The following is a 25341-nucleotide window of genomic DNA, read 5'->3' as shown; positions in this document are numbered from 1 at the left end:
ATAAATTGAAAATCAAGAAGCAGTATAATATGTGCCCTGACAGAGAGAAGCAATTGCTTGTCAAGGAGAATAGAAAATGGAATATGATTAATATGTCTAAATGAAAATAACTGTAACATCCAGTTTTCTGTGACAATCACTTTCTGCAAAGGAAAAAAATACCAAGAAGTCTATGAAATTGTTTGCATATCAGAATCAACTATTTTAACTTTAAAAGATTATACATGTATGGTCCCAAACTAAAGAAAATGATTCAGAATGCCTGGTGAGGGAAATTGTTTCTCTGTCATCCAAAAGAGTCTACATGTTATTTTAATGAGCTCTTTAAATAGGGTAATCATACATCCTTTTTGCCTGGGATAATCATCTATTTTGCATTTGCCCCATTTTTGTTATTTATCTTTTATTTACCTCTAGTCTTTCATTTTCAAAATTTTCTTTAAAAGTGTTACCCAAAAAAACAAAAAGAATCCATTGCTATATATTAGATCTAGACTCACAGCAATTCTATAGGACAGAGTAGAACTGCTACATAGGGTTTCTGAGGCTGTAAATTTTTACTCAGACTGCCTCACCATTCTTTAGCGGAGCGACTAGTAGGTTCCAACCACCAACATTTCCATTAGTAGCCCAACATATTAACCCATTGCACTACCAGGACTCCTAAAAGTGTCATAGAATTTACAAAATCATCAAATAGAATACAATAGCTATCATGGAATTTCTCTGTAATAGTTACTTGCCAGAATGCCTAGGAGCTTAACATATATGCTGTTATTATCATTATTAAGTGTAATTGAGGCAGGTCCGATTCATAGCGACCCTGTATAGAGTTTCCAAGGAGTGACTAATGAGTTTGAACCACTGACTTTGTGGTTCAACTCGACCTTGCGGTCCAGTGTTTTATCCCACAGCACCACACTATTACTTCTAATATATATAATAGATATATGCTAACTGTGAGGTTGTTGGTTCAAACCTACCAGTTGTTTCTCCAGAACTCTATACAGGTTGCTATGAGTCAGAACAGACTCCAGGGCATTAAACAACAACAGTATGGGAGGACATCAGGAACAGAGCTATGGAATGAGTAGATCAGGAACAGAGCTATAGAAGGAAGGACTCACTCTCCCTTGTTCTCATATCTTTTCTCAATGTGTTTAATTTTTTACTGAGAAAATTCACCCCAAAATCAAAAGGTAGAACCAGGACACAGCACAGGGAGGAGATACATCGACAGTGGTCCTAAAGGGGTCAATGGAAAACATTCATGTCTACTTGCAATTAAAAACCCTACAAATGTCCATGTTCCATCAAGTTCACAAGAATTTCATTGCTAAACTGTATCAACAACAATATAACACTATGCAGAAATAGATTGCCAGATCTTATTTTATTTTATTCATACAGTGATTTATATAGTATATATGATAGATATATAAATCACTTATTTTATTCATATAATGATTTTTATAATATATGATAGATACATAAATCATCTATTTTATTCATACAATGATTTAAATAACATATATAATAGATACATAAATCATACGAATAAAATAAAATTATATAAGATCTAGCAGTTTATTTCTGTATAATGATACATTGTTGTTGATATAGTATAGCAATGAAATTCTTGTGAACTTGGTGGGAAATGGAAATTTTGTGGGGCTTTTAACTACAAGTAGACATGAATGTTCTCCATTTGCCCCTTTAGGACCGCTATCCATATTTCTCCTCCCTGTTCTATGTCCTGGTTCTACCTTTTGACATCTGGTTGAATTTTCCTGATCCCTCTCATTCCACAGCTCCTCCCACTGTTGTTAAGTGTCCTTGAGTCTGTTCTGACTCATAGTAACCTACATAGAGTTTTGGAGGAGAAGCTGGTGAGTTTGAACTACCAACCTCATGTTTAGCTGTCCAGTGTTGATCCTATGGTGCCACACCAGGATTCCCTACCCTTACTGTTTTTTCTTTGTTTTATTCTTGGTAAATGCTGTCGAGTGAGGTCCAAGTCATAGCGACCCTGTATGGGGTTTCTGAGGAGCGGCTGGTGAGTTTGAACCATCAACCTTATGACTCAAACCAACCTTGCCATTCCAGAGTTTTAATCCACAGCATCACTTATTAGAGTGTGGGGGTGATTTCAGCTTGCTTCCTTGAAACACATCCTCAGATACTTTCTGCAGGTGTTATTACTACCATCTTCTTGTGTCGCTTCAGATGAAACATACAGGGCACTGCATATCTCTTATGAATTCCCATTAGTCATGTACACTTGTAAATAACAACTTTATTAAACTCTCCAGAAAATGTCAAAGGTCAGCTCAAGAAGACAAAGTCAAATATTACAATGAAATGTGCAAAGATCTGGAGTCAGAAAACCAAAAGGGAAGAGAACATGCTCAGCATATCTCAAGCTGGGGAAACAGAAATAAAAATCCAAGCCTCAACTTTGTTATTAAAGGATTCTCTGGGAAAATTATTGAATGATGCAGAAAGCATCAAAAGAAGATGGAAGAAAAACACAGTCACTGTACCAAAAGGAAATGGTTGATGTTCAGCCATGTCAAGAGGTAGCATATGCTCAAGAGTCAGTGATACTGAAGGAAGAAGTCCAAGGTGCATTGAAAAAATTGGCAAAGAACAAGGCACCAGGAATTGATGGAATAAAAATTGAAATCTTTCAAGAAAGTGAGGTTGCACTAGAGGCACTTACTCATCTATGCCAAGAAATTAGGAAGACAACTAACTATCTGGCCTACTGATTGGAAGAGATCCAAATTTGTGCCCATTCCAAAGAGAAGTTACTCAATGGAATACAGAACTCATCGGACAACATCTTTGATATTCCATGTGAGTAAAGTTTTACTAAAGGTAATACAGAAATGGCTGCAAGCATACATTGGCAAAGAATGTCCAGAGGTACAAGCCGGATTCAAAAGTGGACATGGAATCAGGGATATCATAGCTGATGTCCGATGGATCTTGGCTGAAAGCAGAAAATATCAGAAATATATTTATCTGTGCTTTATTGACTATGCAAAGGCTTTTGATTATGGGGATCATGACAAGCTATAGACAACATTGCAAAGTATGAGTATTCTGAAACACTTAGTTGTGATCATGAGGAATCTGTACCTGGACCAAGAGGCAGTTGTTCGAACAGAACAAGGGAACACTGAATGGTTCAAAATTAAGAAAGTTGTGCAACAAGGTTGTTTTCTTTCACCATACTTATTCAACCTGTATTCTGGGCAAATAATCTGAGAAGCTGGGTTCTATGAAGAAAAACGTGGCATCAGGATTAGAGGAAGACTCATTAACAACCTGCGATATGCAGATGATACAACCTTGTTTGCTGAAAATGAAGAAGACTTAAAACATTTACTGATGAAGATCAAAGAGCACTGCCTTTGGTATGGATTACATCTCAATGTAAAGAAACCAAAAATCCTCACCACTGGACAAATAAACAACATTTTTATCAATGAAGAAAAGATTGAAGTTGTCAAGGACTTCATTCTTCTTGGATCTACTATCAACACTCATGGAAGCAGCAGTCAAGAAATCAAATGACATATTGCGCTAGGCAAATCTGATGTGCAAGACCTTTTGAAAGTGTTGAAGAACAAAGATGTTAGTTTAAGGACTAAGGTGCACCTGACCCAAGCCATGGTATTTTCATTTGCATGCAAAAGCTGAACAGTGAATAAGAAAGACTGTAGAAGAATTGATGCATTTGAGTTATGGTGTTGGAGGAGAATATTGAAAGAGCCATGGACTTCCAAAAGAACCAACAGATCTGTAATGGAAGAAGTGCAGCCAGAATGCTACTTGGAGGCCAGGATGGCCAAACTTTGTCTCTCATACTTAGGACATATAGTCAAGAGGGACCAGTCACTGGAGAAGGATATCATGTTTGGTAAGGTGGAGGTTCAGAGAAAAAGAGGAAGATCCCCAGCGAGATGAATTGGCAAAGTGGCAGCATCAATGGGCTCAAGTGTGGCAACAATTTTGAGGTTGGCCAATGACCAGGCAGTGTTTTGTTCTGTTGTGTATAGGGTCACTATGAGTTGGTATGGACTCAATGGCACCTAACAACGACAACAACAAACTCTCCTAAGTTACTCTCTGAGCCCTGTTGTGCCACTGTAGGATAAGCACTGGACTGCAAGTGATGAGGTTCGAAACCCTGTGAGTCAGAACTGTCTCCATGGCACTTAACACCAAATTACTCCCAATTTAGTCAGCCTTCTTCTTTCAGTAAAATCCTGAGTATTTACATATATGTTACAGGATGATTGGATGCTTAAAAGTTAGGTCTTACTCTGAGTGCAGAAATAAATCTCTCCCACTTTCTCTATATTATTACTGTTAGCTGCTGTTGACTCAACACTAACTCCTATATAACAGAAGGTAGCATTGCAGGGTCCTGCACTGTCTTCCTGATTGTTGGCATGTGTGAGTTCTTTCCGGTGGCTGTTGTATCAATCTATCTATATTGTCGATTTCCTTCAAATTTGCTGACCCTCTTCTTTAGCAAACATGATGTCCTTCTCTACCATCCAGTGTTTTCTGATAAGGTGTTTCCAGGAAGCAAGCTGAAATCTCCCCATCCTTACTTTTAAGAAACATTTTGGTTGTGCTTACTTTAACACAGATTTGTTCATTCTCTGGCAGTCCATGGTTTACTAAAGATTCTTCATCAACACACAGTTTAAATGAATCAATTCTTCTTGTGTCTTCCATTTTTATTATCCAGTGTTTACATGCACAGACTTCCTACATGTTATGTGTGTTAAGTGCCATTGAGTCAGTTCCAACTCATAGTGACATTGTATAGGGTTTCCTAGGAGTCTCTGGCGGATCTGTACTGCTGACCTTACAGTTAGAAGTCCAGTGTTTATCCTACAGCACCACACCAGGACTCCGACTTCCATAGCCACATAATAAATGTTGGGAAATAAAGAATCAACATTCTTTTATTAAAAGGAAAGTTTAGGCCAACCATTTTACTAACCATAAATGTTATAAAAATATTTTTTTTCACATTGAACAGTATTTGGATAGTGCCTGACGTTGAACATATAAAGAATCATTTTCACCTCGAGAGGAATGAATGTAGTTATTTTCAAATAATTATATGTCTTATGTTTAAGATGCTCAGTATTTTTTTTAAAGTCTTTATAGTCTTTTTTGCAGAAATTAATATATTGTTTTGCTTTATTGTCAACATAATTAAGAATTAGTCTTACAGAATATGCACCATATTCCTCAAACATTTTCTTAATAAAAACCCAAACCTTTTCCATTTGAGGCAGTTTTCCCTTGGTATCTTGTTCAATCTGCTGAGAATTTGGAAACATTAAATACTTCAGATCACCAATGCATCATCTAATCTGCATAATCTATTATAGACTAAATATGAGAATTGAGTTTGGAAATTACATCTTGAGCTTTCGAATTGAAAATTGATTTGTGCAAAAGGATACTGATCTATACTAGCATCATGAACTAATTTAATCTTAATTTTAAAAAGAGGGCATGCTGGGAATTAGAGATACTTCCAAAAGATTTTCATCTGTTAACTCCCATAATTTTACTGCACTGAGTAGCTAGGATGCACCCTGCCTGAATTAGGTGATTTAATTATCTAACACATATAATCTAGTAAACCAGTAGAGGACAATTCTTGCCTACTAGCTGTTATTGTTTTCTAATAAATAAGATTTGATCATTAATGAAATATATTTATCTGAATGTAATTAATAATATATCCCTAACTGTAACATTGTGAAGAATAACGTTAAAACTTATAAAGAATCAAAACATATGAAGAGAAAACAGAAAGGTACACATAGAATATATTTGAGCAACTCCTGCCGGTGACTCATCATCATTATCAACAGGAAACTAAAGTAGGTTAATGATCCTGAGTTTGACTATTTGTACATTTTGCTTCTAATGATTTTACCTTAGTGAGACAAGGAAAGAAAAAAAAATCTTACTTTAAAAGCTGTCTACAGAATTCCCTTAGGAAGGCAATTGTCTTTGTTTAGGAGCATACCTTAATGAGCGCCGTTGGCTTTGTAATTAAGGATTTCTATACACATCCCAAATTGGATGGAGCAAGGAAGAGAGATAGCTTAAATGCTTGTTGGGAGACTACTCTGCAAGAAAAATAACCAGGGATTTTTGGAGGATATTGGCAAATAAGCCAAGAGGAGATGGGGAGACAAAAGCAAAGAATTGTAATGATCATTCAATGGTCAAAATAGAGGGAGAGTGTTGAAGTTCCTATTTGGCTGAGAGGAAAAGTCAGTTTTTGTAGACTCTAATATGAGGTAAAATCCACTGCTGTTGAGTTGATTCTGGTTCATGGTAACCAAAAGTATTACAGAAAAGAAATATTCCTTAGAGTTTATTAGCTGTAATCTGCAAGGAAGCAAATTGTCAATCCTTTCTTTTACTACATTGCTGGTTGGGTTTGAACCAACAACATTTAGGTCGGCAGTCAAGCACAAAAGGCTTGTTCTATCCAAGTATCTGGTAGGAAAGAGAAGAATCAGTAATAGCAAAAGTGACTTTTTTGTGTTGTGAGTTACTTATTGGGCTGCTAACTGCAACGTCAGCATTTCAAATCTACCAGTGGCTCCACAGGAGAAAGATGACACTTTCTGCTCCTGTAAATATTTACAGCCACAGAAACCTAATACAGGGTCTTTATGCATCATAACTAACTCAATGATACACAACAACCACCACCACCATCCCTGCACATACTACAAAGTCAAAAAGTTGTTAAGTGCCATTGAGTCGGTTCTAACTCATAGCGACCCTGTATAGAGTTTCCCAGAAACAGCTGTTGAGCTCGAACCACCGACTTTGTGGTTCAAACTGACTTTGCAGTACAGCGCATTAACCCACACCATCAAAAGTAAAACAATGAAAGTGTGCCCAAAGAAGTTTTTTTTTATTAATTTTTACTGTAATTAGTTCCTTCTGAAACAGATGTTGTTGTTATGTTGTTGAGTCCGTTCCAACTCATAGTGACCCTGTCCTGTATAGGGTTTCCAAGAAGTGACTGATGAGTTTGAACTGCCAACCTTATGGTTCAAACCAATGTTCTTAATTTTTTTCTATAATAAGTCCCTATGATTATTCTGTGTCCTTTGAGAAAATGTATCAAGAAAACCCTTTTGGGGTCCCCCAAACCAGTCACCATAACATTCTGAGCTGACTTGTCTACCTTGAATTTAACTGGCCTGGCAGATTCCTTTTGACTGGACCTTGCTGTCTGGATCTTATTTTTAAATGCAAACCCCCTGAGTATGAGTAACTCCATAGTATCATCTTCATTAGCTTCTATCTTACTTAAAAGACTGATGGAAAGATTAGCTGTTTGAGCTACCTGATACCCATGCAACACTTTGATCCCTATCCTTTTTATCCTACAGATGTGGCATTGTAGGATAAGCACTGGACTGCTAACCGCAAAGTCAGTGGTTCAAATTCATCAGCCATTCCTCAGAAACCCTATTTAAGGTCTTTATGAGTTAGAACTGAGTTGGTGGCATTTAGCAACCACCAATTTATAAGATTAAGATAAGTATATTACTGAGAGAACCTGTCAGGGGCTCACCACTGATAACATAGACATATTTAAACACATTTTATTTGAAATAAACTCATGCATGTATGAATTAGAATCCTCATAGTAATACATTATGAATTACCCTCATATTTTAATGATAACTTAAAAAAGGATAAAGCATGAAAGTAAAAACAAGAAATATTTTCAATACTATAATATTCTAATATTGCTTTTGATGTATATCCAACACTGTTTAAGATAACTTGGTAAGTTTATTTAGTAGTGGGGTTTCTTTTAACAAGAGCAGATACTTAAAAAAAAAAAAAAATTAAAAAAAGATGATGATGATGGTGGTGGTGTGCCATCGAGTTAGTTCTGAGTCGTAGTGACCATGTATAGGGTTTCTGAGATTGTAAATCTTTGCAGGAGAAGAAAGTCTCATCGTTCTCCTATGGAGCCTACTGGTAGATTCAAACTGCTGACCTTGTGGTTAGCAGCTCAATGTATAATCATTATACTAGGACCTTTTTAAAAAAATTATCTGGTCCTATCAAATTAATTGATAGGACCATTCAATTTAAAATATCTTCAAAATGACAATAAACAGAGGATCCTAAAATAGACTCTATTTTGGAGAAAAAGCATACTTTGAAACAAAGTTATTTCCATATTTAATCGTATGGCCAGTGCTTTGCTAGTCTGGTTATAATGAATATTTAACACAACCATTTTTATTTTTTTCTTGTGATTTGTTTGCATGCTTGCTTATTTATATATTTATTTTCAGTATTATGAAGAATAAGCAATTAAAATAAAATTATAACTATTTGTTCCAATTTTTAACTTGAGATTGCCTCTCCATGTGATTTTACTTTTTCTAATTTCCATACTTATATAACATGGCATGATGCTTTATTAATGCTCTGAAAAGGTAGACTCAAAAGTTTCTTCCTGTGGAGATTTGACATAGAATTTCCAATCACTGGGCTTCGTGTGCATCACTTTTCCACTTCATCTTCTCCTTGAGATGCAGAGTATTAGTTATTACTGCAGTGTAGACCCCATGAAGTCACTGAAGACCTCTGAGTGCTTGTGGTCAATCAGGCTACTGTGCTGGGACTGATGATTAGCTTTCTTAGAATGGTAATACTTTGACAATTTCAACTTCACCTTAATAATCATCTACTCTCCGTTTAATAACAACACAAGTGATTGAAAATCACTTCAATAAGATACCTTTGTCCTTAAGCTTAATTCTGCCTGTATACAACTAAGTTAAGGCATCATCAACTCAAGGGTGGGAAATATAATAATTGATGAAAGGATGAGATGATTAGTTAGGAGGACAGTTATCAAACAAGAACAGAGAGATAGCAGTTATTAAACATTTACAGGGATGTTAAAAGAAAAAACAGACTGAAGTATAATTGAAAGTCATTTCAGAACAAAAGACTGCTGTTTTTATATTCAGTGATATTTCCCAAGACAGAATATATCCTTTTTTTTTTTTTTTTCCTTTTGGGGACTGTTCATATCTTCTTTCATTCATTCCTTCTCTGTATACCCATTCCTATCTAAGTGTTTTTATGGTCTACATCTTGATAGATATTATTGAATGATGTAAATAGTTTTTACATATAAACACTTTTTAAAATTGGCACATATATTGAATGCAGCTTCTCTTTCCTGAAAGGTTCTCCTGCGATTGATAGCATCTTTAAAATCAGGAAAAAAGAGGTTATTCAATAAACTCACTCATCTGACAAATATGTATTGAGTGCCTAGTAAGCCAGGGATACGGTGAGGTGTTAAGAAAGCGGAACAGGATGGCCACGCAAGGTTTCAAACATCTTAGAATTCAAGAAGGTACAATAAATATATAAGCAATTAAATAGCAAACAATCTAGTAAATTACCAGAGCAGCATAATGCAGATATATTTAAAAATGCTGCAGAGGGATAAAAGAAGCAATGAATAATTCTGATTGTGCTATTCAGAGGAGAACAAACTCTTCAAGTGGAAGGATTTCAGGCAAAGGAAAGAGAATAAGCAAAGGCAGAGATGTATGAAATGTCAAGATGCATACAGGGAATGATGAGTAGTGTAGTAGAACTAGAGTATAGGGATTTTCTCCCTTCCATAAGTAATGAACACACTTTAAAAAGAAAAAAAAAAAAAAGATTTTGCAAATCTGATTAATACCATTTATTTCAAATCAGTCCTGATGTGGCACTGTGAGTTAATGTGCTGGATTTCAAAGTCTGTTTGAACCACAAGGTCGGCAGTTGAAGCTCACCAGCCACTCCTTGGAAACCCCATAAGGATCACTATGAATCAGAACAGACTCACAGCACTTAACAACAACAACAAATTTGACATAAGAGATGCAAATATTTATTTGTGGCATGATGAGCTAAGTGACCAAGGAACAAGTTTTCCATCAATGATCTTTGAATTTAGTAGTTCAATTTAATAGACCTTAAAATCTTATATCAGGATAAGTATGATTAACAGTGGCTAATAATGACACTGAAAGAAATCCAAGGCACACTGAAGGCATTGACTAAGAACAAAGCTCTGGGAATTGATGGAATGCAAATTGAAATCTTTCAACAAACTGATGCAGCACTGGAGGCACTCACTCATCTATGCCAAGACATTTTGAAGACAGCTACCTGGCCAGCTGATTGGAAGAGAATCAAATGTGTGCCTGTTCCAAAGGGAGGTGGACCCAGCAGTATGCAGAAATCATAGGACAATATCATTAGTATTGTATGCAAGTAAAATTTTGCCAAAAAAAATTCAAAAATGACTACACCAGCACATTGACATGGAACTGCTAGAGGATCAAGCCAAATTCAGATGAGGACATGGAATGAGGTATATCACTGTTGACATCAGATGGATCTTGGCAGAAAGTAGAGAATACCAGAAAGATGTTTACTTGTGCTTTATTGACTACGCAAAGACTTTCAATTGTGTGGATCATGACAAGCTATGGATAACATTGCGAAGTACAAGTATTCTGGAACACTTAATTGTACCTGAGGAACCTATGCATAGACCAAGAGGCAGTCATTCAAACAGAGCAATGGGACACTGAATGGTTTTTAAATGGAAAAGATGTGCATTGAGTTTATATTATTTCACCATACTTCTTCAATCTGTAGGCTGAGCAAATAATCCGAGAAACTGGATTATGTGAAAAAGAACAGGGCATCAGGATTGGAGGAAGACTCATTAACAACCTGTGAAATGCAGATGATACAACCTTGCTTGCTGAAAGTGAAGAGGACTTAGAATACTTACTGATGAAAATTAAAGACTACAGCTTTCGGTATGTGTTGCACCTCAATGTAAAGAAAACAAAAAATTTCACCACAAGACCAAGAAATAACATCAAGACAAATGGAGAGAGATTGAAACTGTCATAGACTTCATTTTGCTCAGATCAACTATCAACACTCATGGAAACAGTAAAGATAGCGAATGATGTATTTTATTAGGCAAATCTGTAGCACAAGACCTCTATATTCAAGAATAAAGATGTCAGTTTGAGGACTAAGGTGTACCGCATATGCATGCAAAAGTTGGACAGTGAAAAAGGAAGAGTGTAGAAAAAATTGAGGCATTTGAGTTATAGTGTTAGAAATGATTATTAAAAGTACCATGGACTTCCAGAAAAACAAACAAATCTGTGTTCAAAGAAGTACAGCCAGAATAGTCCTGACAAGCCAGAGTGATGTAATTTTATCTTTCATTCTTTGGACATATTATCAAGAGGGACCAGTCCCTGGAGAAGGATATCATGCTTGGTAAAGTGGAGGGTCAGCATAAAAGAGGTAGACCCCCAACAAGATGGATTGGCACGGAAGCAGCAGCAATGAACTCAAGCGTAAAGATTGTAACCACAGGACCAGGCAGTGTTTCATTCTGTCGTGCATAGGGTCACTGTGACTTACTGTAGCTGATTCTCAGCATATCCTCCATGTAGTTCTATAGACTCTGAAGACGGTGTTTCTTCTCTCTAACCCTTCTCTTAACAATTCTGCATCTTTGATTCATACCATGTCAGAACAGCATTTTTGGCAAGCTTAAGGAACTCAGATTGTATTATTTTTTAACGTTGTTTGACTTTGAGAAACAAAAAGAAGTCTGAAGGGGCAAAATCATGGCTGAAGTGTGGACAAGATTAAACTTTTCCAAACAAATCTCATAGGACAACCTTGCTACGCTTAAAGAATTGACAGTTGCATTTTCGTGATTAGCGGGGTGGGGGGCTATTCCTAAGTGCAGTTTTCTACCTTTTTCTTCCTATTTTCTTTAAATGTCTTCATATTAAATCCTTATGATGGTTCTGTAGCCCTGGAGAAACTCTATTAGGATTACCCCTTTGAAATACTGAAAGACAGTTGCCATACCTTTCCGAGCCCACTTTTTTGCCTTAAACTGGCCCAGCAGATGTTATTGGAAGCCACTGTTTTGTTTCCAAAGCTGTGCATCTTTACAGGAGCACAAAGCCTCATCTTGCTCCCACAGAGCGGCTGGTGGATTCGAACTGCAGAGCTTGTGGTTAGCAGTCCAATGCATAGTCCACTCAGCTACAGTAGAATCTTCTCATATTTTTTATATAGAAAACCACATTATTTTTCATGCCATCCCTAAGAGGATTCACTTTGAGAATGTCAATATCTCGAACTGTTAAGTGTATGGTTAGCTTCATTCACTTGGTTAGAGAATTGTGCCAGTAAAGTCATGATGATGATTTAATTGTATTTTATTAGCAAATAACAACAATGGAAGGGACAAGATACTGTGTATTCTTGTAAAATATCCTTGCAGTGAAATATACAGTATTTCAAAGCAATTTTCCAACCTCAAACTGAAAGCACTGTTTTAGAACTGTCAACCATGGCTGTTTATGGTATTCCATATCTGATCATTCTTTTCACGACCACCTTGCTTCTTAATTTCAGGAAGAAATTAGAGCCCAAAAGGCCCCGTATAAGTGAAAACCACGACCAAACATAAAAAATAAAATAAAATCAGATTAGTGAACCCAGTACAGCTTTTAAAAAGTATATTTTGCTTGTATTAATAGTCTCATTACTTTGTTATACAACAAATAAAAAGCAAATGTGTATTCAATAAACATGTGCCTGCATGTGTTAGACATAGATCTTTCGATTGTACTATTTAAATCTCAACACAACTTTTCATCTATTTTATTAACAAGTTGATGGAAACTCGTAATTTTTTAGTGAGCTTCTTGAGAGCATGCACCGGTGTCACAGAGAGGTGGGATGGTCTGTCTTCAAAGCCAGAATCTTTATTATCCAGAATCTTTAGCTTTTGGTATCTAAAGTCTTTAATATTCTATATTATGAGATATTACATGGTTTTAGCATCCCTGCTTCTTTTGAAGAGATTCTTCATGCATTGGCTTCCACCCATGGTGAAAAGACACTAAAATTACAAATAAAAGGGAAAATATAAATTTGCTTAATTTTGAATCTGTAAAAAAAAAAGGGCCAAAAAAGAGAGAGAGAGAAAGAGAAAGAAATGGTGAATACCCAAAAGTTTTCAGAGTGAAAGAAGATACATGAAATGAAACATCATTGAGACAGAAAATATGCATTTAAATCACTTCCAAATACCACATCCCTTATATATAAAGTCATTCGTCTCTTCCTAAAAGCTACAATATGCCAGGTGCTTGCGCACTTATGAAATCTGCATATTGTTATTTTGAAGTATATTCATATTTTTAAAAATATTCCCTTTTGTTGAATATTTTAATACATATATCAAGAAATAAAATTACTAAAAGTCAAATATAAAATATTTGGGAATCAATAGTTTTTTAATAAACCAACACTTTTTCAGTTGACGTCTCTAGTTATTTTTAACTTTTCTGATACTCTTCTAATTGTCTTGGAAGACGTAGAATTTGTCTACAACTTCAGTGGCATCCTACAATGGCATAAAAAGTATTCACTTTTTGCTAATTTAAAAGTGATTTTTTTCTTTACAAAGTATTTTTTATACCAAAAATAATGCTGTCACTGTTTTGTCAAAGTGTGTTACCCCAAGGAAGATGCTGAAGTGACTGTGTCAGTCTTTACTGTATACATCAAAGATGAATGCATGTTGTGTCTACTCTACATAGGTACTCTCATGTGAAAAAAAATGTAAGATAATGGAGCTTCTTCTCTAGGAGTCTGAAGTCTATTTAAGGGAAAAGATGACCATAAATACAAGTATGTTGTTGTTGTTAAGTGCTTGTAGATTCAGTTCCAGCCCATAGCAACCCTGTATAGGGTTTCTAAGGAGCAAATAGTGAGCTGGAGCCGCTGACCTTGCAGTTCAAATGACTTTTCAGAGTGGCACATTAACCCACAGTGCCACACCAGGACTCCTAAATATGATTATGTATAAAGCTTTACTAAAGACAGATTCATTCATTTATATAGACATGTACATTTGCTTGTATTAAAGGTCAGTCAGACACCATCTTGTTATTTAGGGAGATTTTATGGAGATGGTGGCGTTGAATGGTTAGTCAAAGAGATGGGGTTTCAACAGATTAAAAAAGCATGAGCAACTTAATATAATATTTGGATTGATGAGCATACTTGTCCGACTCATAGCAACTCTGTATAAGGTGTCCAAGGAGTGGTTGGTGGTTAGCTATCTATTGCTTATCCTACAGCTCCACACCAGGAATCTATGATAAGTATACTACATATACATAAAGAAGCAGTTGGAGATCAAGTTCAAGTTCAAGTTGCAGAGACAGAATACTAAAGAAAAGATATTTGAAAGTTTGTTTTTGAAACAGGGGAACATATTATAGTAGCTAAATATTTGTAAAAAAATTTTTTCTAATCCACTATTTAATAAATGCTTTGCTACAGAAATGCAGTTGAGTTATATACATAAATTAGGTTTCTCTAAGCTTTTAAGGGCAGGGATTGTTTGGTGGTTAAGACAAAACTATACTTTTCATTTGGTGTCTTTTTTCTAAACCATGGGTACTTTTTCAATTAAATAATGAAATGAAAATGTACAATGTACAATCAGAAAATACATTTGATTTTCGCTGTCCCTCAAGTCATGTCTTTGTTTGAGGAAAATGGCACTTAGAGTAAAAATAAGCTAGCTTTTATAGTTCTATGTTAAATACTTGATCTAAAATAGAATTTGTATGTAGTTTCTAGTAAATTACTTTGTTATTGCCAAGTGCTATTAAGTCAGCTTCTACTCTTAGCAACTCCTGTGTTCAACAGAATGAAATACTGCCCGGTCCTTTTCCATCCTATGTTGCTGAGCTCATTGTTGCGTCTACTGTGTCAGTCCATATTGTTAAGGCTATTTCCCTTTTGCCTTGACTTTTTTATAAAGCATGATGACCTTTCCCAGAAACTGGTCCTTTCTGATGGATAACAAGTCCAAAGCACATGAGATAAAGTCTCGCCACCATCCTTGCTTTTAAGGAGCATTCTGGCTGTGCTTCTTCCAAGACAGATTGATTCATTCTTTTAGAAGTTCATGATACTTTGAATATTCTTCTCCAATACCATAATTCAAAGGCATCAATTCTTCTTTAGTCTTCCATATTCATTGTCCAGCTTTTGTATGTTTTTGATTTTGATGCAACTGGATATAACATGGCTTGGGACAGATACAACGCAATCTTCAAAGTGACATTTTTGCTTTTGAATACTTCAAAGAGATCTTTTGCAGCAGATTTTCCCAGTGCAATATGTCGTTTAATTTCTTGACTACTGCTTCCAAGAGGTATGTTACTGTTAAATGCTGTTGAGTTGGTTCCAACTCATAGCAACTCTCTATAGGGTTTCTGAGGAGTGACTGGTGAGTTTGAACCACCAACTTTGTAATTCAAACTGACCTTGCAGTCCAGTTGCAATCCTTGCTAATTTCAACCTTTCTCTGTTTATTATGATGTTGTATGTCCCATTTATCAGTCCAGTTGTGTGGATTTTTGTTTTATTTTTATTTTTTGAAGTATAATCCAAACTGAAGGTTGTAGCCCTTGATCTGCATCACTAAGAGCCTCAATTTCACCTCACTTTTTGCAAACAAGGTTATGCCATCTATATATCAGAAGTTACTAAGGGGTCTTTCTCCTGTCTTTATGCTGTGTTCTTAATATAGTCTAGTTTTTCAGATTATTTGCTCAGCGTACAGATTGAATAGGTATGGTGAAAGGATACAACCCTGATGCATACCTTTCCTAATTTTAAACCATGCAGTATCCCCTTGTCCAATTTGATTGTATGATTTTAGTCTATGCAGTTTCCACATGAGATAAAATAAGTGTTCAGGAATCCCCATGCTTCACAATTTTATCTTAAGTTTGTTATGATCCACAAAGATGAATGTCTTTGGATTGTCATCAAGATAAACATCTTTCTAGTATTGTCTCCTTTTAGCCCAGATCCATCTGACATCAGCAATGATTACCACTCATTCCTGGTGTGACAATGTAGAATAAACATGGGAATGCTAGCAGCAATGCCAGTGGTTCAAACCCACTAGCCACTCCTTGGAAACCCTATACAGGGTCACTATGAGTCAAAACTGACTCATGTGGATTTCCCAATTCACACTGACTTCATATGTTCTTCTTTGACATCTCAATCTTAGTATTCAGAGCAAGTACTACAACAACAGCTGAAAGCTGCTTGTCTCCAGGCAACTCTTTATACCATGTCCCCTGCAGATTCTTTTTCATTTTATTTCCTATTGATCCATGGGCAGATTATTGTCCTTTACTTTGTCCTTTAGATTATTGGCAATTTCTAGAGAGTTAGTTTGGGTTTTTTTTGTTAGATCCTGCCCTGGATTCAGCTTAAAATTTCCCCAGTTAGCAGAGTAGATGGTATAAGGGCAAACTTAGAGATTTGTAATGTTGTTGTTGTTTTTGTTATTAAGTGCCATCGAGTTTGTTCTGACTCATAGCAACCCTGTATAGGGTTTCCAAGGAATGGCTGTTGAGTTTGAACCACCAACCTTGTCGTTCAAACTGACCTTATCATTGAGTGTTTATACTGCAGTGTCTACAGAAGGATGAAAAGACTGGAAACCCTCTCAAGTTAATATATTTGGTCTAATCATGTGGTACTGTAGGGTAAGCACTGGATTGCTAGCCCCAAGGTCAATGGTTCAAACCCACCAATCGCTCCTCAGAAACCTTGTACAGGGTTGATTATGAGTCAGAAATGACTTGACAGCACTTAGTAACAAAAACAACAATCACAACGCTTGAATATGGCTCCTCTTTTCTATTCAAGTTCATATCTTTAACATTCATTATAATAGTTTGGCAATTATTCACTCATCATGCAACACACAAATAATGTGGTGGTTCTGTAGGATAAACACTGGACTGCAAACCATAAAGTCAGCAATTCGAGTCCACCAGTCTCTTCTCAAGAGAACAATGAGAATTTATGCTCCTGAAGACATTTACAACCTCAGAAACTATATATAGGGTTGCTCTGATGGGGGACCAACTTGATGGCACTTAACAACAACAACAGCAACAACATCCAACACACACACCTATACACATGTACAAACCTTACACATACACTTGATACACACACTGTCTTCCACAACTGTGTCAATATGATTTTTACAAAAAAAGTGACTTTAATTGTTTTATTGGCATTGATGCCATTCAACATCTCTGGGTAGTAATAATATGTATGGTTTACTTTTTGGTATGCTTAAACTTGTATTTTTAAATTGTTCTACAGTGAATATACATTAATTTTATAATCTGGAGGGGAAATAAAACTCTAAAAGACCAAATTTTAAAAATCCATTTTTTACAAAAAGTATTCAACATCATTCTTTACCTTTAGGAAAAACATCTATTTCTGAAAGTGGTTTTTCATGATTTATTTTCTTCTCAATAATTTGTCTGGTTTCTTGCCATGTTCCAAAAAAACTCCCTAATTCCAGCCACTGCAAAACATGTGTAAGCTCTTTAGATTCACAGTGTTTGTTCATGACTCTGTGTATCTGTTATTTCTATGCCTTGAACATGGAATTTCCAATTTATCCTTCAAGATAAATTCCTATTTATGTTTCAAGAATCAGTCCTTTGGTAAGAATTTCCTGATAAGTGTATCTTCTTAACTTCTACCTTCAATTCCCTCAGTTACTCTTTTTGAGGTAATTCCAGAACACTGGTTTCTCCCATCTAATACTAAAATTTATAAAATTCAGTACTTCTTTTTCTATTTGTCTTTCTACAAGTGGACTGTAAGCTGCATAAGGGCTTTGAGTCGTATGATTGAATCCCAAGCTCTTTGCCACACTTACTGAATGACATGTTGTTAGATGCTGTCAACTTGATTCCTACTCATAGCAACACTTTGTACAGTTTCTAAGGCTGTAAATCTTTATGAGAGCAGAAAGCATCATCTTTCTCCAGTGAATGGCTTGTGGGTTTAAACTGCTGATCTGTGGCTAGTAATCCAGTGCTTATCCTACAGTACCTCCAGTGCTCCTTATGGAAGGCACTGCAGGTATTACAATATTGAAATTTTCATGCATGTCATTTCAAACCTAAACATAAAAAAATTGTGTTAGAACCAAGTTTCTTTTCTAGAAAGGTATTGCCTAAGTCTTAAATGGGTAATATACTTGGGAGGGAGCCCTGATTTGACAATATAGGATAAGCATTGGACTGACAATATAGGATAAGCATTGCCGCAAGACTGGCAATTCAACCCCACCAACCTTATTATACAGGGTTGATATGAGTCAGAACCAGTTTAACAACAGCAACATGCTTGGTATAGTCAACAATAAACTCACAGTTTTCTGAACTAATATTCCAAAGGAATATATATGCATATGTATCATTTCAACAATGATACAAAAGCTATAGTGAAGAAAGGATAAAAAGGAAGAAAAGCCAAAATTAGCTAGGAGTGCTTAAGATTTCATTGAATAAAAAAGAAAATTACACTTTTTTTATGCTCATACCTGATATAAAAACTCTAATTTCTATTGCTTAAGCATAGATGTGGTGTTGTAGGATCAGCACTGGACTGATAAACAAGGACGCAGATTCAACTCACCAGCCACTCCTTGGAAACCCTATACATGGTTGCTATGAGTCAGAACCGACTCAAAGGCACATAACAACAACAACAAATATAGATTGCTTGAATACACAATAAAAGCAAGGCAAAGTATGCAAATATAAGCAACAAGTGAAAAAAGTGAGTTCATATGGTAATCTATGACTAAATAATTTTCTTTAAAAAAATAAATCTTCTTATTCAAACTTTACATGGCTTAGTTCATTTGAATAATTGGATATAATATCAGTATTTTACCCAAAGTTACTAAGGTAATACCTCTTAGATGTTTGTGCAGCCTTTTAAATTAAAAAGCATATATAATTTACAACTATAATACTCATCAATATCAGTTTTTAAATGTATTAGTAAAGCTCATAAGCTTGATGTTAAATACTGGCACTTATCTCTCAAAGTAGAGCCAATATTAATTTGGAACTGATCTTTTTGCCAGCTAATTAAGTGGTTCTCTCTGTTATACAAAGGTATGGCAAATTATCACCCTGTCTAAGAATACCTCCAAATGCACACCACAAAGATGTTGCAAAGGCCGCAACATTTGATGTTAAGCTTCTTGCTAAAATAGATAGGTGATAACTCAAGCAATTAATTGGACAAATACAATATTCAACCATATTTGTACCTCTGAACTCTGAAATAGATCATACAACTTAGGATGAAAGGGAGAAGACCATCACATTTCTTTAAGTCATTTCTAGATACGAAATATTTGTACCATGAAAATATCTATCTCTACAAACTGAAGTTATAAATCATCTCATGATAAATTATTTCCTGTTATCTTCTATGGATTCTAACACTTCAAACATTTTTTTCTCTTAGAATGCTATTTTGGTTCCACTATAAATGCAAGCAGAAAGTTAATGTTTCATAATTTCATGCATTGGATAAAGACATCTTTCCTCTGGTGACCACACAGCATGTTAAACACAGTTGTCTCAAAAACTTTTCCCATAGAGTAAATCACTTACTATACACATCCCAGTCAAACTAGATCAATTTTATTTTCTGTTTCTCAGTAACACAGTACAATTAGTGTATTCATTATAAAATAAGTCTTAGCATCCAGTTCTTTGATACAAATGTACTGGAGAAGATGTTAGCAAATGGTTTCTGTGAAGCGACAGATAGTACAATTTTTAGTCTTTAGAACCATCTGGTATCTGTTGCAACTATGTGGTTCTGTTCTTGTAGTTTAAGAGCCATAGATAATATGAAAATGATTCAGCATAACTAATTTCCGATCAAACTTGTGTTACAGAAACTTGTGACAGTTGAATTTGGTCTGTGGTCCATAGTTGATTGACCCTGGTCTATAACAATAGATTATAAAGAATTTCATACTTTAAAAGACCTTTTTTGTTAAGCTACTACCAGAATTTATTATATATCAGATTCAGTTAAAGTAGAAGTGCAATGAAGTGAAAACTGACTTCTGCGAATGTATCCAAATAATTTCTGTTGACTAGAGTACACTTAGCTCAGATTTCAGATTTACTATTATTATTCCATAATGTCCTCCTGACCTACAATGAATCAATGAATCCCTGGGTGACACAAATTTATAAGCACTGGACTGTTGTTGTTGTAAATTGCCGTCTATTCAGTTCCACCTCATAGGGACCCTGTATAGGATTTGCAAGGAGTAGCTGATGGGTTTGAACTGCCAATCATGGGGTAGGATAAGTTCAGGACTTATCCTATAGCATCACACCAACACTCCAAGTGCTTCACTATTTAACTTAAAAGTTGGTGGTTTAAACCCACTCAGAGACTTCTCAGAAGGAAGGTCTAGAGGTCTTCTTCAAAAAAGTTGTTGTTGTTGTGTGCTGTGGAGTTGGTTCCAACTCATAGCGACCCTGTACAGGGTTTCTGAGGCTGTAAATATTTACAGGAGCAGAAAGCCTCAACTTTCCCCCATGGAACAGCTGGTAGTTTTGAACTGCTGACTGTGAGATTAGCAGCCCAATTGGTAACCATTACGCTACCAGAGCTCCTTTGGAGTACAGGACTACTCTGCAAACTTGGGGCCCTCCTGAGTCCAAATCAACTGCACTGCAAGTAATGCTTTCTGGAAGTGCAGAAGACTGATATTGATGAATATTATAAATAAGACATACTGTTTAATTTAAAAGTCCACCAAAATACCTAAGAGGTAATTTGGAATAAAACACTGATATTAAGTCTGCTTCTTCTCTGAGAGCTACAAAAGAAGTAGCAGAATGTGGACTTATACCTCTCACAGCATGGCAACTACAGATACTAGTAATTGTGGCTTATTTGATGACCCAAAATCAGTTAATCAAGTTAACAATTCTTTCCTGGTACATATATGTGGACTCACCATGAGTCAAAATCTGCTTGAAGGCAACTAGCAATTACATACTGAAAAGATTAAGGTTGGGTAAGGCAGTTAACTTTTCTACCTTTTCAATATATGTTGTTTTGGTTGTAAAGTGCCGTCAAGACGGTTCTGACCCATAGTGACCCTGTATAGGGGTTTCTGAGGAGCGGTTGGTGAGCTTGAACCATGGATGTTGTGGTTCAAACTGACTTTGCAGTCCAGTGCATTAACCCACAACACCACATCAGGACTCCTGTTAATCATATACTAACTCTTAAAATTGTGTGATAGGGAATAGCAAACTATAGATTATTAACAATATGACTTTTTCATTTATATCAAATATATGATTTTAGAAGGAATAAAAGAATGATTTTTTTTTAAACTTCATTTTGAATTGAATGAAGGTTTACTCATTTCACAATTAAAAATAAAAATTTTACACTCAATAAATCAGGCTCTCTGTTTCATCTTGATTGCAATTTCCTCAATGTAGCATCACTTACACACTTTCCCCTTTGTTTCCTGTTTATTCCTCCTTCTTTCCCGATCATTCTAGAATTTTGTCCTTAGGTAAATGCTGCCTTTTTTTCTGGATTGTTGGCCATTCTATAGTGTGCGTACCTCATTGATGTTGTTATCCACTCTGTATATCAGTGTATTATTTAGCTAAGAATTGAGCCCATGGATGAGTTGAGTTCCAGATCTGAAGAGTGACTTGGTCCATAGTCTCAGGGTTCCACAAGTTTTTATGCGGTCAGCCTGCTGGGAAAAAGAATGATCTTAATTTTTTTTCTTTTATCCTAACTAGTAAGGAAGCCATCCCCTTCCTATTTTCTTTAAACAACAGAACATCATTGTAGGTATCAGCCATCAAGATCTACATGATTCTTTTATGCCCTATAGGTGTTAGTGTAATATAGACCCCAGACATATAAATTAGAGACATATTAAAAAAAAAAAAAGTTTAATGGTCCAAATGAATAAGCTATCTTAATTTTGCAATTTGTAGACTAAGTATCATCACCCTGGAATATTATTTCCATTATATGATTAGCTCTTCAAAGTTCTAAGTACTTTATTGAGCAATATTAAGTCCTTTTCATATGCAGTGTCATTTTCCATGACTGAAATGAATGGTAACCATTATTAATAATTCCATTAATTAGTTACTTTTACTAAAAAGCCTCATTGCAGCTACTAATGGATCTCCTTTCAGGACTTGTTAACATGGCTCTTTAAATAAAATATTCACTTCCTAATAGCAAGATGCACTTCGACCATACCTAGTGTTGAATGTGCCCATCAGTAATATTTTTACCTCTACTGAGGAAAATAGGAGATGCTAAAATCACTACATATTTAAAGTTTAATCATCAAAGCTTCTGTTAAGCTCTCTCTTTTTCCTATTTCATATCCAAATGATACCACTTTCCCCCCAATATATTTGTTTAAAAGAAATAAGGTAATGATGACATACTTGTCAACAGATTGTTACATATTATTAAAGATGTAAGGGCAACCCACAGGCACAATAATAAGAAAGCTAAATTGTTATGTTTCCTGAAAAGATGGGGATTTTTTTTTCTATAATTAGAAAATGGCAAGTCCAAGAATACTCAGCTTGTATAATTATATCCACAAATCATCATTTCCAGTAAATAACTGGTTTGGAGAAGTAGGGGTAAATTTCACATTAGTTCAGTGTGAGATTAATTGGCAAATTTTAAATTTACAAAGTGGCTAGCATTGAAAATCATAGTTAAAGTGGGAGATATTTTAATTTTTATTTACTCATATTACTGACTTTTCAACCTGCTAAAGAGGTGGGTATGTTTTAAAGATATGTGTGCCCTACAGTGTGTAGATTAAGGAATGGAATAATTAGGCACGAGAAAGTACTTCTAGAAAATGTCTTAGAATTCCTCTATAAGTAGGGCTTTGGGAACCTCATTGACAGGGAAAAGGTTCTACCATTGCATTGGTATGGATTGGGGCATCATAAAACACATTGATATTTTCTGAGAAAGAGCCTGTCCTCTTGAATGGAGAGTTTAGAAATAATAGGATTTTGAAATCATTTCCTTTCTACAACATTTATCATGATCTAACACAGAATAAGTTTATCAGTATGCAAGTAATATTTAAAACAGATTTCTATAAATCTGAAATACAATTTTTAAAACCTCATTTTCAAAATATTGCAAACGGTTGCTTTTTAGTGTCTTTTAGAGCTGCAGTGTTTCTTTTGCAACCTTTTTTTATGGCCTTTTACTTCATGACATCTGGTAAACTTTACTGATAATCAAGGCTGAATAACTTATAACATCTACAATCAGTATGTAATCAGATCTGATGAAAAAAACATTTACACATGCTTATTACATTCCTATATATATATTTTTTAAGAACTATTTTTAAATGCTGCTATTTAAGACTTATCCTGTATCTCATGAACTAGAAATATTCTGTTTATTATCAATGTTCATGTATGAGTGGGTATATTAAAAATTAATCTATAGATAGTGATGGCATTTAAAATCCAGGTCTTTATTTTCTATTTTGTTTGTCATTTCATGAATCTAATACTGATTTGAGGATTAGTATGGATATTTCTAGGAAAAACTGCAATCTGAGGAATAATTTCTAAATCCTTGGCACCCAAAATGTTGCTAAATGAAAATTAATTGCTTTTCATAAAAAAAAGGACATTTTACAAGACCATGTAATCGTATTAGAATAATGACTGGCCTCACTAATGGAAATTAAATGTGATGCAGGCTGTTCTGGCAGTGTGGCCTGGAAGCTGGGTTTGCATGTAAAAGTGCAGTTTCAATCCCCCCTGAGTGGATTTTGAATCTCAAAATAATTAGTTCTGTCAAATAATTAATTTTGTTGACAGGACTAAGTTGAGAGTATACAACCTCACACACATATATTATAATTATTTGGAATGACAAGATGATATAAAACAATAATCTTCAATCCTGGCTGTCAAACTTGATCAGATAGTTTCTTCCATTACTTCAGAGATTCATGTTAATAACCTTGAGTGTAACACATAGGTAATTATCATCTCTGATGCCATTTATACTTAAAATATTTTTTATAGTTATTGAATGTGTGTGTATGTGTGAAGTGTAATTTTTTTCTACAAAACACTAGTTCACCAGGAGATGTGGTACTTTAGGATAAGCACTTGACTACTAACCCCAAGATCAACGGTTCAAACCTACTAGTCACTACTCGGAAACCCTAGACAGGGTTGCTATGAATTGGAATCTACTTGAGGACACTTAGCAATAACAACACTACTTCTATGATTCTGTAGTACAAAGAAAGAACAGCTACATAAATTGTGTGTTCATAATACTTTCCTGCTGAATGCTAGATAACGTTTTGACATGCATATTGTTTGCCCTTCAGAACTCAGTACATATCCAATTTAACTTTCTACCTAAACTTTCTAGAACTCTAGGAGAACAGGAATAATTTCTTAACACAATTTATCTTAACAAAGAGGCAGTAAAACTCTTTATTAAATTAAGTTTTAGAGACATTCAGAATCAAATCATCAAAATATTTTCTATTTAATGTTAATCTGTAGGTTACATGGGTATAATCATAATAATATGTCTTAGAAAAATCTTTTCTTTTTTTTTTTTTGCAGAATACATTTAAACCAGTAAATATATGAGGCTAAGTTAAACAGCAATGCTACTAGGTTTCCAGTTCATACATACAAGGCAAGTTCTCTTAGTAATACTTGTTCTTAGTCTTCTAAAAGGTCCAATAAAAACAGTGGCTTCTTAGGGGATCTCCTTGGCCAGTTATGGCAAAAGCAGAGAGGTCAGTTCAGAGGGTTATGGAAATTGTTTTGGGGGACTGCAAAGGGCTTCTGTCCATGGAGGGCGGTGGTTAAACGATGTGTGAGAACTGCGCAGACCTGGTGGAGGTGTTAAATGAAACCCAGACCACTGATCAGCGGGGTGAGAGGTGTCTGGAGACCAGGTTGATGGGGAGACGCTGCCTAGCGGAAAGAGACTGCAGAGGCCGACCAAGCTGTCCTACCTACCCCAGACACAAGAGCGCCGTCCTAGCCTAACCATTGGATCTTGGCTTTGAGGCGGGGTCAACCAACTTAGAAACCCACAAGCGCAGCCCACAAGCACAGTGTCTCACTACAACCAAGTCGCCCCTGCTTCTGCCTCTTGATTGACATCCGAGGATGGAAATCCCGCCTTTGAGCCAGA

At 35.5% G+C, this 25341-nt stretch overlaps 1 protein-coding gene across 3 annotated transcripts in view; it reads left to right on the top strand.

The window, feature by feature from the left end:
• Nucleotides 1–25341, top strand: part of RALYL (RALY RNA binding protein-like) — a 1110405-nt gene that overhangs the window by 461677 nt on the left and 623387 nt on the right. The gene's annotated exons all lie outside the window — the stretch shown is intronic.

The sequence above is a fragment of the Chrysochloris asiatica genome, unplaced genomic scaffold (assembly GCF_000296735.1).
Source record: "Chrysochloris asiatica unplaced genomic scaffold, ChrAsi1.0 scaffold00031, whole genome shotgun sequence".
NCBI classification, from domain to species: Eukaryota; Metazoa; Chordata; class Mammalia; order Afrosoricida; family Chrysochloridae; genus Chrysochloris; species Chrysochloris asiatica.
Note: the sequence above shows the minus strand (reverse complement) of the source record. Positions and strands in the feature narration are given on the sequence as shown.